The sequence below is a fragment of the Mobula birostris genome, unplaced genomic scaffold (assembly GCF_030028105.1).
Source record: "Mobula birostris isolate sMobBir1 unplaced genomic scaffold, sMobBir1.hap1 scaffold_433, whole genome shotgun sequence".
NCBI classification, from domain to species: Eukaryota; Metazoa; Chordata; class Chondrichthyes; order Myliobatiformes; family Myliobatidae; genus Mobula; species Mobula birostris.
Window position 1 is genome coordinate 1 of NW_027277434.1, and position 15270 is coordinate 15270.

A 15270-nucleotide genomic window follows, 5' to 3' on the forward strand; every position below is an offset into this window, starting at 1 on the left:
ACTTGGGAGAGGAGTGAGAGACCGTGACCTGGGAGAGGTGTTTGAGTGACCGTGACCTGGGAGATGTGTGTGACTGACAGTGACCTGGGAGAGGTGTTTGAGACCGTGACCTGGGAGAGGTGTGTGAGACCTTGACCTGGGAGCGCTGTGTGAGACCGTGACCTGGGAGAGGCATTTGTGACCATGACCTGGGAGAGGAGTGAGTGACCATGACCTGGGAGAAGTGTGAGAGTGACCGTGACCTGGGAGAGGTGTGTGAGTGACCGTGACCTAGGAGAGGAGTGTGTGGGACAGTGACCTGGGAGAGGAGTGTGTGGGACAGTGACCTGGGAGAGGAGTGAGTGACCATGACCTGGGAGAAGTGTGAGAGTGACCGTGACCTGGGAGAGGTGTGTGAGTGACCGTGACCTAGGAGAGGAGTGTGTGGGACAGTGACCTGGGAGAGGAGTGTGTGGGACAGTGACCTGGGAGAGGAGTGTGTGGGACAGTGACCTGGGAGAGGTGTTTGAGACCGTGACCTGGGAGAGGTGTGTGAGACCGTGACCTGGGAGAGGTGTGTGAGACCTTGACCTGGGAGCGCTGTGTGAGACCGTGACCTGGGAGAGGCATTTGTGACCATGACCTGGGAGAGGAGTGAGTGACCATGACCTGGGAGAAGTGTGAGAGTGACCGTGACCTGGGAGAGGTGTGTGAGTGACCGTGACCTAGGAGAGGAGTGTGTGGGACAGTGACCTGGGAGAGGAGTGTGTGGGACAGTGACCTGGGAAAGGTGTTTGTGTACCCATGACCTGGGAGAGGAGTGTGTGGGACAGTGACCTAGGAGAGGCGTGTGTGGGACAGTGACCTGGGAGAGGAGTGTGTGGGACAGTGACCTGGGAAAGGTGTTTGTGTACCCATGACCTGGGAGAGGTGTATGAGATCTTGACCTGGGAGAGGAGTGAGTGACTATGACCTGGGAGAGGTGTGACAGTGATTGTGTCCTAGGAGGTGTGTGTGAGTGACCGTGACCTGGGAGAGGAGTGTGAGACCGTGATCTTGGAGAGGTGTCTGAGACCGTGATCTGGGAGTGATGTGCGAGACCGTGACCTGGGAGAGGTGTGTGAATGACAGGTACCTGGGCGAGGTGTGTGAGTGACCATGACCTGGGAGAGGTGTGTGTGAGACCGTCACCTGGGAGAGGTGTGTGTGATACCGTGACCTGGGAGAGGTGTGTGTAACAGTGACTGGGAGAGGTGTGTGAGTGACCGTTACCTGGGAGAGGTGTGTGTGTAACCATGACCTGGGAGAAGAGTGTGAGACCGTGACCTGGGAGAGGCTTTTGTGACCAGGACCTGGGAGAGGAGTGAGTGACTATGACCTGGGAGAGGCTTTTGTGACCATGACCTGGGAGAGGAGTGTGTGACTATGACCTGGGAGAGGTGTGACAGTGATTGTGACCTAGCAGGTGTGTGTGAGTGACCGTGATGTGGGAGTGATGTCTGAGACCGCGACCTGGGAGAGGTGTGTGAATGACAGGTACCTGGGCGAGGTGTGTGAGACCGTGACCTGGGAGGGCTGTGTGTAACCATGACCTGGGAGAGCTGTGTGAGTGACCGGTACCTGGGAGAGCAGTGTGTGTAACCGTGACCTGGGAGAAGTGTGAGAGTGACCATGACCTGGGAGAGGTGTGTGAGTGACCGTGACCTGGGAGAGGTGTGTGTGGGACCGTGACCTGGGAGAGGAGTGAGTGACCGTAACCTGGGAGAGGTGTGTGTCAGACCGTGACCTGGGAGAGGTGTGTATGAGTGACCAGGACCTGGGAGAGGATTGTGAGTGACCATGACCTGGGAGAGGTGTGTGTCAGACCATGACCTGGGAGAAGTGTGTGAGTGACCGTGACCTGGGAGAGGTGTGTGAGTGACCTTGACCTGAGAGTGGTGTGTGTGAGACCATGACCTGGGCAAAGTGTGTGAGTGACCGTGACTTGGTGAGGTGTGTGAGACCGTGACCAGGGCGATGCGTGTCAGTGACCGTGACCTGGGAGAGGTGTGTGTGAGACCGTGACCTGGGAGAGGTGTGTGTAACCGTGACTTCGGAGAGGTGTGTGAGTGACAGTGACCTGGGAGAGGTGTGTGTAACCATGACCTAGGTGTGGTGTGAGTGACCATGACCTAGGAGAGGTGTGAGAGAGACCATGACCTGGGAGAGGTGTGTGTAACCATGACCTCAGAGATGTGTGTGTGAGACCGTGACCTGGGAGAGGTGTGTGAGACCAGAACCTGGAAGAAGTGTGTGAGTGACCATGACCTGGGAGAGGTGTGTGAGCCGTGTCCTGGGAGAGGTGTGTGTGTAACCATGACCTGGGAGAAGTGTTTGAGTGACCATGAACTGGGAGAGGTGTGTGTGAGACCGTGACCTGGGAGAGGCTTTGGTGACCTTGACCTGGGAGAGGAGTGAGTGACTATGACCTGGGAGAGGTGTGACAATGATTGTGACCTAGGAGGGGTGTGTGATTGACCGTGACCTGCGAGAGGTGTGTGAGTGACAATGACCTGGGGCAGGTGTGTGTGAGACCGTGACCTGGGTGAGGTGTGTGAGTGACCGTGACCTGGGAGAGGTGTGTGTGAGACTGTGACCTGTGAGAGGTGTGTGTGAAAAGGTGACCTGGGAGAGGTGTGTGTAACTGTGACCTGGGAGAGGTGTGTGAGTGACCATGACCTGGGAGAGGTGTGTGTGAGACCGTGACCTGGGAGAGACTTTTGTGACCATAACCTGGGAGAGGTGTGTGTGTAACCGTGACCTGAGAGAGGTGTGTGAGTGACCGTGACGTGGGAGTGGTGTGTGTGATACCGTGACATGAGAGAGGTGTGTATGAGACCGTGACCTGGGAGAGGTGTGTGAGATTGTGACCTGGCAGATGTGTGTGAAACCGTGATCTTGGAGAGGTGTGTGAATGACCGGTTCCTGGGAGAGGTGTGTGAGTGACCATGACCTGGGGGATGTGTGTGAGACCGTGACCTGGGAAAGGTGTGCGAGATCGTGACCTGGGAGAAGTGTGTGAATGACCAGTACCTGGGAGAGGTGTGTGAGTGATCATGACCTGGGGGATGTGTGTGAGACTGTGACCTGGGAGAGGTGTGTGAGTGACCGTGACCTGGGAGATGTGTGTGACTGACAGTGACCTGGGAGAGGTGTGTGTAACTGTGACCTGGGAGAGGTGTGTTAGTGACCATGACCTGGGGGATGTGTGTGAGACCGTGACCTGGGAAAGGTGTGCGAGATCGTGACCTGGGAGAAGTGTGTGAATGACCAGTACCTGGGAGAGGTGTGTGAGTGATCATGACCTTGGGGATGTGTGTGAGACTGTGACCTGGGAGAGGTGTGTGAGACCGTGACCTGGAAGAGGCATTTGTGACCATGACTTGGGAGAGGAGTGAGAGACCGTGACCTGGGAGAGGTGTGTGAGTGACCGTGACCTGGGAGATGTGTGTGACTGACAGTGACCTGGGAGAGGTGTTTGAGACCGTGACCTGGGAGAGGTGTGTGAGACCTTGACCTGGGAGCGCTGTGTGAGACCGTGACCTGGGAGAGGCATTTGTGACCATGACCTGGGAGAGGAGTGAGTGACCATGACCTGGGAGAAGTGTGAGAGTGACCGTGACCTGGGAGAGGTGTGTGAGTGACCGTGACCTAGGAGAGGAGTGTGTGGGACAGTGACCTGGGAGAGGAGTGTGTGGGACAGTGACCTGGGAAAGGTGTTTGTGTACCCATGACCTGGGAGAGGTGTATGAGATCTTGACCTGGGAGAGGAGTGAGTGACTATGACCTGGGAGAGGTGTGACAGTGATTGTGTCCTAGGAGGTGTGTGTGAGTGACCGTGACCTGGGAGAGGAGTGTGAGACCGTGATCTTGGAGAGGTGTCTGAGACCGTGATCTGGGAGTGATGTGCGAGACCGTGACCTGGGAGAGGTGTGTGAATGACAGGTACCTGGGCGAGGTGTGTGAGTGACCATGACCTGGGAGAGGTGTGTGTGAGACCGTCACCTGGGAGAGGTGTGTGTGATACCGTGACCTGGGAGAGGTGTGTGTAACAGTGACTGGGAGAGGTGTGTGAGTGACCGTTACCTGGGAGAGGTGTGTGTGTAACCATGACCTGGGAGAAGAGTGTGAGACCGTGACCTGGGAGAGGCTTTTGTGACCAGGACCTGGGAGAGGAGTGAGTGACTATGACCTGGGAGAGGCTTTTGTGACCATGACCTGGGAGAGGAGTGTGTGACTATGACCTGGGAGAGGTGTGACAGTGATTGTGACCTAGCAGGTGTGTGTGAGTGACCGTGATGTGGGAGTGATGTCTGAGACCGCGACCTGGGAGAGGTGTGTGAATGACAGGTACCTGGGCGAGGTGTGTGAGACCGTGACCTGGGAGGGCTGTGTGTAACCATGACCTGGGAGAGCTGTGTGAGTGACCGGTACCTGGGAGAGCAGTGTGTGTAACCGTGACCTGGGAGAAGTGTGAGAGTGACCATGACCTGGGAGAGGTGTGTGAGTGACCGTGACCTGGGAGAGGTGTGTGTGGGACCGTGACCTGGGAGAGGAGTGAGTGACCGTAACCTGGGAGAGGTGTGTGTCAGACCGTGACCTGGGAGAGGTGTGTATGAGTGACCAGGACCTGGGAGAGTATTGTGAGTGACCATGACCTGGGAGAGGTGTGTGTCAGACCATGACCTGGGAGAAGTGTGTGAGTGACCGTGACCTGGGAGAGGTGTGTGAGTGACCTTGACCTGAGAGTGGTGTGTGTGAGACCATGACCTGGGCAAAGTGTGTGAGTGACCGTGACTTGGTGAGGTGTGTGAGACCGTGACCAGGGCGATGCGTGTCAGTGACCGTGACCTGGGAGAGGTGTGTGTAACCGTGACTTCGGAGAGGTGTGTGAGTGACAGTGACCTGGGAGAGGTGTGTGTAACCATGACCTAGGTGTGGTGTGAGTGACCATGACCTAGGAGAGGTGTGAGAGAGACCATGACCTGGGAGAGGTGTGTGTAACCATGACCTCAGAGATGTGTGTGTGAGACCGTGACCTGGGAGAGGTGTGTGAGACCAGAACCTGGAAGAAGTGTGTGAGTGACCATGACCTGGGAGAGGTGTGTGAGCCGTGTCCTGGGAGAGGTGTGTGTGTAACCATGACCTGGGAGAAGTGTTTGAGTGACCATGAACTGGGAGAGGTGTGTGTGAGACCGTGACCTGGGAGAGGCTTTGGTGACCTTGACCTGGGAGAGGAGTGAGTGACTATGACCTGGGAGAGGTGTGACAATGATTGTGACCTAGGAGGGGTGTGTGATTGACCGTGACCTGCGAGAGGTGTGTGAGTGACAATGACCTGGGGGAGGTGTGTGTGAGACCGTGACCTGGGTGAGGTGTGTGAGTGACCGTGACCTGGGAGAGGTGTGTGTGAGACTGTGACCTGTGAGAGGTGTGTGTGAAAAGGTGACCTGGGAGAGGTGTGTGTAACTGTGACCTGGGAGAGGTGTGTGAGTGACCATGACCTGGGAGAGGTGTGTGTGAGACCGTGACCTGGGAGAGACTTTTGTGACCATAACCTGGGAGAGGTGTGTGTGTAACCGTGACCTGAGAGAGGTGTGTGAGTGACCGTGACGTGGGAGTGGTGTGTGTGATACCGTGACATGAGAGAGGTGTGTATGAGACCGTGACCTGGGAGAGGTGTGTGAGATTGTGACCTGGCAGATGTGTGTGAAACCGTGATCTTGGAGAGGTGTGTGAATGACCGGTTCCTGGGAGAGGTGTGTGAGTGACCATGACCTGGGGGATGTGTGTGAGACCCTGACCTGGGAAAGGTGTGCGAGATCGTGACCTGGGAGAAGTGTGTGAATGACCAGTACCTGGGAGAGGTGTGTGAGTGATCATGACCTGGGGGATGTGTGTGAGACTGTGACCTGGGAGAGGTGTGTGAGTGACCGTGACCTGGGAGATGTGTGTGACTGACAGTGACCTGGGAGAGGTGTTTGAGACCGTGACCTGGGAGAGGTGTGTGAGACCGTGACCTGGGAGAGGTGTGTGAGACTTTGACCTGGGAGCGCTGTGTGAGACCGTGACCTGGGAGAGGCATTTGTGACCATGACCTGGGAGAGGAGTGAGTGACCATGACCTGGGAGAGGTGTGTGTGAGACCGTGACCTGGGAGAGGCTTTTGTGACCTTGACCTGGGAGAGGTGTGACAATGATTGTGACCTAGGAGGGGTGTGTGATTGACCGTGACCTGCGAGAGGTGTGTGAGTGACAATGACCTGGGGGAGGTAAGTGTGAGACCGTGACCTGGGTGAGGTGTGTGAGTGACCGTGACCTGGGAGATGTTTGTGTGAGACTGTGACCTGTGAGAGGTGTGTGTGAAACGGTGACCTGGGAGAGGTGTGTGTAACTGTGACCAGGGAGAGGTGTGTGAGACCGTGACCTGGGAGAGGTGTGTGAGACCGTGACCTGGGAGAAGCATTTGTGACCATGACCTGGGGGAGGAGTGAGTGACAATGACCTGGGAGAAGTGTGAGAGTGACCGTGACCTGGGAGAGACTTTTGTGACCATAACCTGGGAGAGGTGTGTGTGTAACCGTGACCTGAGAGAGGTGTGTGAGTGACCGTGACGTGGGAGTGGTGTGTGTGATACCGTGACATGAGAGAGGTGTGTATGAGACCGTGACCTGGGAGAGGTGTGTGAGATTGTGACCTGGCAGATGTGTGTGAAACCGTGATCTTGGAGAGGTGTGTGAATGACCGGTTCCTGGGAGAGGTGTGTGAGTGACCATGACCTGGGGGATGTGTGTGAGACCCTGACCTGGGAAAGGTGTGCGAGATCGTGACCTGGGAGAAGTGTGTGAATGACCAGTACCTGGGAGAGGTGTGTGAGTGATCATGACCTGGGGGATGTGTGTGAGACTGTGACCTGGGAGAGGTGTGTGAGTGACCGTGACCTGGGAGATGTGTGTGACTGACAGTGACCTGGGAGAGGTGTTTGAGACCGTGACCTGGGAGAGGTGTGTGAGACCGTGACCTGGGAGAGGTGTGTGAGACTTTGACCTGGGAGCGCTGTGTGAGACCGTGACCTGGGAGAGGCATTTGTGACCATGACCTGGGAGAGGAGTGAGTGACCATGACCTGGGAGAGGTGTGTGTGAGACCGTGACCTGGGAGAGGCTTTTGTGACCTTGACCTGGGAGAGGTGTGACAATGATTGTGACCTAGGAGGGGTGTGTGATTGACCGTGACCTGCGAGAGGTGTGTGAGTGACAATGACCTGGGGGAGGTAAGTGTGAGACCGTGACCTGGGTGAGGTGTGTGAGTGACCGTGACCTGGGAGATGTTTGTGTGAGACTGTGACCTGTGAGAGGTGTGTGTGAAACGGTGACCTGGGAGAGGTGTGTGTAACTGTGACCAGGGAGAGGTGTGTGAGACCGTGACCTGGGAGAGGTGTGTGAGACCGTGACCTGGGAGAAGCATTTGTGACCATGACCTGGGGGAGGAGTGAGTGACAATGACCTGGGAGAAGTGTGAGAGTGACCGTGACCTGGGAGAGGTGTGTAAGTGACCGGGACCTGGGAGAGGTGTTTGAGACCGTGACCTAGGAGAGGTGTGTGTGAGACCGTGACCTGGTAGAGGAGTGAGTGACCGTGATCTGGGAGATGTGTGTGTCAGACCGTGACCTGGGAGAGGTGTGTGTGAGACCGTGACCTGGGAGATGAGTGAGTGACCATGGCCTGGGAGAAGTATGTGAGTGACCGTGACCTGGGAGAGGTGTGTGAGACCTTGACCTGGGAGCGGTGTGTGAGACCGTGACCTGGGAGAGGCATTTGTGACCATGACCTGGGAGAGTAGTGAGTAACCATGACCTGGGAGAAGTGTGAGAGTGACCATGACCTGGGAGAGGTGTGTGAGTGACCGTGACCTGGGAGAGATGTGTGAGACCGTGACCTGGGAGAGGCATTTGTGACCATGACCTGGGAGAGTAGTGAGTAACCATGACCTGGGAGAAGTGTGAGAGTGACCATGACCTGGGAGAGGTGTGTGAGTGACTGTGACCTGGGAGAGGTGTGTGTGGGACCGTGACCTGGGAGAGGAGTGAGTGACCGTGACCTGGGAGAGGTGTGTGTCAGACCGTGACCTGGGACAGGTGTGTATGAGTGACCAGGACCTGGGAAAGGATTGTGAGTGACCATGACCTGGGAGAGGTGTGTGTCAGACCGTGACCTGGGAGAAGTGTGTGAGTGACCGTGACCTGGGAGAGGTGTGTGAGTGACCTTGACCTGAGAGTGGTGTGTGTGAGACCATGACCAGGGCGATGTGTGTGAGTGACCGTGACCTGGGAGAGGTGTGTGTGAGACCGTGACCTGGGAGAGGTGTGTGTGAGACCGTGACCTGGGAGAGGTTTGTGTAACCGTGACCTCGGAGAGGTGTGTGAGTGACCATGACCTGGGAGAGGTGTGTGAGTGACAGCGAACTGGGAGAGGTTTGTGTGAGACTGTGACCTGGGAGAGGTGTGTGTAACCATGACCTAGGGGTGGTGTGAGTGACCATGACCTAGGAGAGGTGTGAGAGTGACCATGACCTGAGAGAGGTGTGTGTAACCATGACCTCAGAGAGGTGTGTGTGAGACCGTGAACTGGGAGAGGTGTGTGAGACCAGAACCTGGAAGAAGTGTGTGAGTGACCATGTCGTGGGAGAGGTGTGTGTGTAACCATGACCTGGGAGAGGTGTGTGAGTGACCATGACCTGGGAGAGGTGTGTGTGAGACCGTGACCTGGGAGAGGCTTTTGTGACCTTGACCTGGGAGAGGTGTGACAATGATTGTGACCTAGGAGGGGTGTGTGATTGACCGTGACCTGCGAGAGGTGTGTGAGTGACAATGACCTGGGGGAGGTGAGTGTGAGACCGTGACCTGGGTGAGGTGTGTGAGTGACCGTGACCTGGGAGAGGTGTGTGTGAGACTGTGACCTGTGAGAGGTGTGTGTGAAACGGTGACCTGGGAGAGGTGTGTGTAACTGTGACCTGGGAGAGGTGTGTGAGTGACCATGACCTGGGAGAGGTGTGTGTGAGACCGTGACCTGGGAGAGACTTTTGTGACCATAACCTGAGAGAGATGTGTGTGTAACCGTGACCTGGGAGAGGTGTGTGAGTGACCGTGACCTGGGAGAGGTGTGTGTGAGACCGTGACCTGGGAGAGACTTTTGTGACCATAACCTGAGAGAGGTGTGTGTGTAACCGTGACCTGGGAGAGGTGTGTGAGTGACCATGACCTGGGAGAGGTGTGTGTGAGACCGTGACCTGGGAGAGGCTTTTGTGACCTTGACCTGGGAGAGGAGAGAGTGACTATGACCTGGGAGAGGTGTGACAATGATTGTGACCTAGGAGGGGTGTGTGATTGACCGTGACGTGGGAGAGGTGTGTGTGAGACCGTGACCTGGGAGATGTGTGTGACTGACAGTGACCTGGGAGAGGTGTTTGAGACCGTGACCTGGGAGAGGTGTGTGAGACCGTGACCTGGGAGAGGTGTGTGAGACTTTGACCTGGGAGCGCTGTGTGAGACCGTGACCTGGGAGAGGCATTTGTGACCATGACCTGGGAGAGGAGTGAGTGACCATGACCTGGGAGAGGTGTGTGTGAGACCGTGACCTGGGAGAGGCTTTTGTGACCTTGACCTGGGAGAGGTGTGACAATGATTGTGACCTAGGAGGGGTGTGTGATTGACCGTGACCTGCGAGAGGTGTGTGAGTGACAATGACCTGAGGGAGGTAAGTGTGAGACCGTGACCTGGGTGAGGTGTGTGAGTGACCGTGACCTGGGAGATGTTTGTGTGAGACTGTGACCTGTGAGAGGTGTGTGTGAAACGGTGACCTGGGAGAGGTGTGTGTAACTGTGACCAGGGAGAGGTGTGTGAGACCGTGACCTGGGAGAGGTGTGTGAGACCGTGACCTGGGAGAAGCATTTGTGACCATGACCTGGGGGAGGAGTGAGTGACAATGACCTGGGAGAAGTGTGAGAGTGACCGTGACCTGGGAGAGGTGTGTAAGTGACCGGGACCTGGGAGAGGTGTTTGAGACCGTGACCTAGGAGAGGTGTGTGTGAGACCGTGACCTGGTAGAGGAGTGAGTGACCGTGATCTGGGAGATGTGTGTGTCAGACCGTGACCTGGGAGAGGTGTGTGTGAGACCGTGACCTGGGAGATGAGTGAGTGACCATGGCCTGGGAGAAGTATGTGAGTGACCGTGACCTGGGAGAGGTGTGTGAGACCTTGACCTGGGAGCGGTGTGTGAGACCGTGACCTGGGAGAGGCATTTGTGACCATGACCTGGGAGAGTAGTGAGTAACCATGACCTGGGAGAAGTGTGAGAGTGACCATGACCTGGGAGAGGTGTGTGAGTGACCGTGACCTGGGAGAGATGTGTGAGACCGTGACCTGGGAGAGGCATTTGTGACCATGACCTGGGAGAGTAGTGAGTAACCATGACCTGGGAGAAGTGTGAGAGTGACCATGACCTGGGAGAGGTGTGTGAGTGACTGTGACCTGGGAGAGGTGTGTGTGGGACCGTGACCTGGGAGAGGAGTGAGTGACCGTGACCTGGGAGAGGTGTGTGTCAGACCGTGACCTGGGACAGGTGTGTATGAGTGACCAGGACCTGGGAAAGGATTGTGAGTGACCATGACCTGGGAGAGGTGTGTGTCAGACCGTGACCTGGGAGAAGTGTGTGAGTGACCGTGACCTGGGAGAGGTGTGTGAGTGACCTTGACCTGAGAGTGGTGTGTGTGAGACCATGACCAGGGCGATGTGTGTGAGTGACCGTGACCTGGGAGAGGTGTGTGTGAGACCGTGACCTGGGAGAGGTGTGTGTGAGACCGTGACCTGGGAGAGGTTTGTGTAACCGTGACCTCGGAGAGGTGTGTGAGTGACCATGACCTGGGAGAGGTGTGTGAGTGACAGCGAACTGGGAGAGGTTTGTGTGAGACTGTGACCTGGGAGAGGTGTGTGTAACCATGACCTAGGGGTGGTGTGAGTGACCATGACCTAGGAGAGGTGTGAGAGTGACCATGACCTGAGAGAGGTGTGTGTAACCATGACCTCAGAGAGGTGTGTGTGAGACCGTGAACTGGGAGAGGTGTGTGAGACCAGAACCTGGAAGAAGTGTGTGAGTGACCATGTCGTGGGAGAGGTGTGTGAGTAACCATGACCTGGGAGAGGTGTGTGAGTGACCATGACCTGGGAGAGGTGTGTGTGAGACCGTGACCTGGGAGAGGCTTTTGTGACCTTGACCTGGGAGAGGTGTGACAATGATTGTGACCTAGGAGGGGTGTGTGATTGACCGTGACCTGCGAGAGGTGTGTGAGTGACAATGACCTGGGGGAGGTGAGTGTGAGACCGTGACCTGGGTGAGGTGTGTGAGTGACCGTGACCTGGGAGAGGTGTGTGTGAGACTGTGACCTGTGAGAGGTGTGTGTGAAACGGTGACCTGGGAGAGGTGTGTGTAACTGTGACCTGGGAGAGGTGTGTGAGTGACCATGACCTGGGAGAGGTGTGTGTGAGACCGTGACCTGGGAGAGACTTTTGTGACCATAACCTGAGAGAGATGTGTGTGTAACCGTGACCTGGGAGAGGTGTGTGAGTGACCGTGACCTGGGAGAGGTGTGTGTGAGACCGTGACCTGGGAGAGACTTTTGTGACCATAACCTGAGAGAGGTGTGTGTGTAACCGTGACCTGGGAGAGGTGTGTGAGTGACCATGACCTGGGAGAGGTGTGTGTGAGACCGTGACCTGGGAGAGGCTTTTGTGACCTTGACCTGGGAGAGGAGAGAGTGACTATGACCTGGGAGAGGTGTGACAATGATTGTGACCTAGGAGGGGTGTGTGATTGACCGTGACGTGGGAGAGGTGTGTGTGAGACCGTGACATGGGAGAGGTGTGTATGAGACCGTGACCTGGGAGAGGTGTGTGTAACCGTGACCTAGGAGTGGTGTGTGAGTGACCATGACCTAGGAGAGGTGTGTGAATGACCATGACCTGGGAGAGGTGTGTGAGCTGTGTACTGGGAGAGGTGTGTGTGTAACCATGACCTCAGAGAGGTGTGTGTAACCATTACCTGGGAGAGGTGTATGAGTGACCTTGACCTGAGAGTGGTGTGTGTGAGACCATGACCTGGGCGAAGTGTGTGAGTGACCGTGACCTGGTGAGGTGTGTGTGAGACTGTGACCTGGGAGAGGTGTGTGTAACTGTGACCTGGGAGAGGTGTGTCAGTGACCATGACCTGGGGGATGTGTGTGAGACCGTGACCTGGGAAAGGTGTGCGAGATCGTGACCTGGGAGAAGTGTGTGAATGACCAGTACCTGGGAGAGGTGTGTGAGTGATCATGACCTTGGGGATGTGTGTGAGACTGTGACCTGGGAGAGGTGTATGAGACCGTGACCTGGAAGAGGCATTTGTGACCATGACTTGGGAGAGGAGTGAGAGACCGTGACCTGGGAGAGGTGTGTGAGTGACCGTGACCTGGGAGATGTGTGTGACTGACAGTGACCTGGGAGAGGTGTTTGAGACCGTGACCTGGGAGAGGTGTGTGAGACCTTGACCTGGGAGCGCTGTGTGAGACCGTGACCTGGGAGAGGTGTGTGAATGACAGGTACCTGGGCGAGGTGTGTGAGTGACCATGACCTGGGAGAGGTGTGTGTGAGACCGTCACCTGGGAGAGGTGTGTGTGATACCGTGACCTGGGAGAGGTGTGTGTAACAGTGACTGGGAGAGGTGTGTGAGTGACCGTTACCTGGGAGAGGTGTGTGTGTAACCATGACCTGGGAGAAGAGTGTGAGACCGTGACCTGGGAGAGGCTTTTGTGACCAGGACCTGGGAGAGGAGTGAGTGACTATGACCTGGGAGAGGCTTTTGTGACCATGACCTGGGAGAGGAGTGAGTGACTATGACCTGGGAGAGGTGTGACAGTGATTGTGACCTAGCAGGTGTGTGTGAGTGACCGTGAACTGGGAGTGATGTCTGAGACCGCGACCTGGGAGAGGTGTGTGAATGACAGGTACCTGGGCGAGGTGTGTGAGACCGTGACCTGGGAGGGCTGTGTGTAACCATGACCTGGGAGAGCTGTGTGAGTGACCGGTACCTGGGAGAGCAGTGTGTGTAACCGTGACCTGGGAGAAGTGTGAGAGTGACCATGACCTGGGAGAGGTGTGTGAGTGACCGTGACCTGGGAGAGGTGTGTGTGGGACCGTGACCTGGGAGAGGAGTGAGTGACCGTAACCTGGGAGAGGTGTGTGTCAGACCGTGACCTGGGAGAGGTGTGTATGAGTGACCAGGACCTGGGAGAGGATTGTGAGTGACCATGACCTGGGAGAGGTGTGTGTCAGACCATGACCTGGGAGAAGTGTGTGAGTGACCGTGACCTGGGAGAGGTGTGTGAGTGACCTTGACCTGAGAGTGGTGTGTGTGAGACCATGACCTGGGCAAAGTGTGTGAGTGACCGTGACTTGGTGAGGTGTGTGAGACCGTGACCAGGGCGATGCGTGTCAGTGACCGTGACCTGGGAGAGGTGTGTGTGAGACCGTGACCTGGGAGAGGTGTGTGTAACCGTGACTTCGGAGAGGTGTGTGAGTGACAGTGACCTGGGAGAGGTGTGTGTAACCATGACCTAGGTGTGGTGTGAGTGACCATGACCTAGGAGAGGTGTGAGAGAGACCATGACCTGGGAGAGGTGTGTGTAACCATGACCTCAGAGAGGTGTGTGTAACCATTACCTGGGAGAGGTGTGTGAGTGACCTTGACCTGAGAGTGGTGTGTGTGAGACCATGACCTGGGCGAAGTGTGTGAGTGACCGTGACCTGGGAGAGGTGTGTGAGTGACCGGGACCTGGGAGAGGTGTTTGAGACCGTGACCTGGGAGAGGTGTGTGTGAGACTGTGACCTGCTAGAGGAGTGAGTGACCATGATCTGGGAGATGTGTGTGTCAGACCGTGACCTGGGAGAGGTGTGTGTGAGACCGTGACCTGGGAGATGAGTGAGTGACCATTGCCTGGGAGAAGTGTGTGAGTGACCGTGACCTGGGAGAGGTGTGTGACTGACCATGACCTGAGAGTGGTGTGTGTGAGACCGTGACCTGTGCGAGGTGTGTGACTGACCGTGACCTGGGAGAGGTGTGTGTGAGACAGTGACCTGGGAGAGGTGTGTGTAAACGTGACCTGGGAGAGGTGTGTGAGTGACGATGACCTGGGAGAGATGTCTGTGAGACCGTGACCAGGGCGATGTGTGTGAGTGACCATGACCTGGGAGAGGTATGTGAGAGACAGTGACCTGGGAGAGGTGTGTGTAACCGTGACCTGGGAGAGGTGTGTGAGTGACCGTGACCTGGGAGAGGTGTGTGAGTGACCATGACCTCAGGGAATTGTGTGTAACCATGACCTGGGAGAGGTGTCTGAGACCAGAACCTGGGTGAGGTGTGTGAGTGACCATGACCTGGGGGATATGTGTTAGATCATGACCTGGGAGTGGTGTTTGAGACCATGACCTGGGAGAGGTGTGTGAATCACCATGAACTGGGAGAGGTGTGTGTAACCATGACCTGGGAGAGGTGTGTGAGTGACCATGACCTGGGATAAGTGTGTGAGACCGTGAGCTGGGACTAGTTTGTGGAACCATGACCTGGAGAGGTGTGTGAGTGACCATGACCTGGGAGAGTTGTGTGTGAGACCGTGACCTGGGAGAGTTGTGTGTGTAACCGTGACCTGGCAGAAGTGTGTGAGTAACCATGATCTGGGAGAGATGTGTGTGAAACCGTGACCTGGGAGAGGAGTGAGTGACTATGACCTGGGAGAGGTGTGACAGTGATTGTGACCTAGCAGGTTTGTGTCAGTGACCGTGACCTGGGAGAGGTGTGTGAGACCCTGATCTTGGAGAGGTGTGTGAGACCGTGAGCTGGGAGGGGTTTGTGCAACCATGACCTGGGAGAGATGTGTGAGTGACTATGATCTGCGAGAGGTGTGACAGTGACTGTGACCTAGGAGGGGCGTGTGAGTGACCGTGATCTGGGAGAGGTGTGTGTGAGATCGTGACCTGGGAGAGGTGTGTGTGAGTGACTGTGACCTGGGAGAGGTGTGTGAGACCGTGATCTGGGACAGGTGTGTGAGACCGTGACCTGGGAGAGGTGTGTGAGACCTTGACCTGGGAGCGGTGTGTGAGACCGTGACCTGGGAGAGGCATTTGTGACAATTACCTGGGAGAGGAGTGTGTGACCATCACCTGGGTG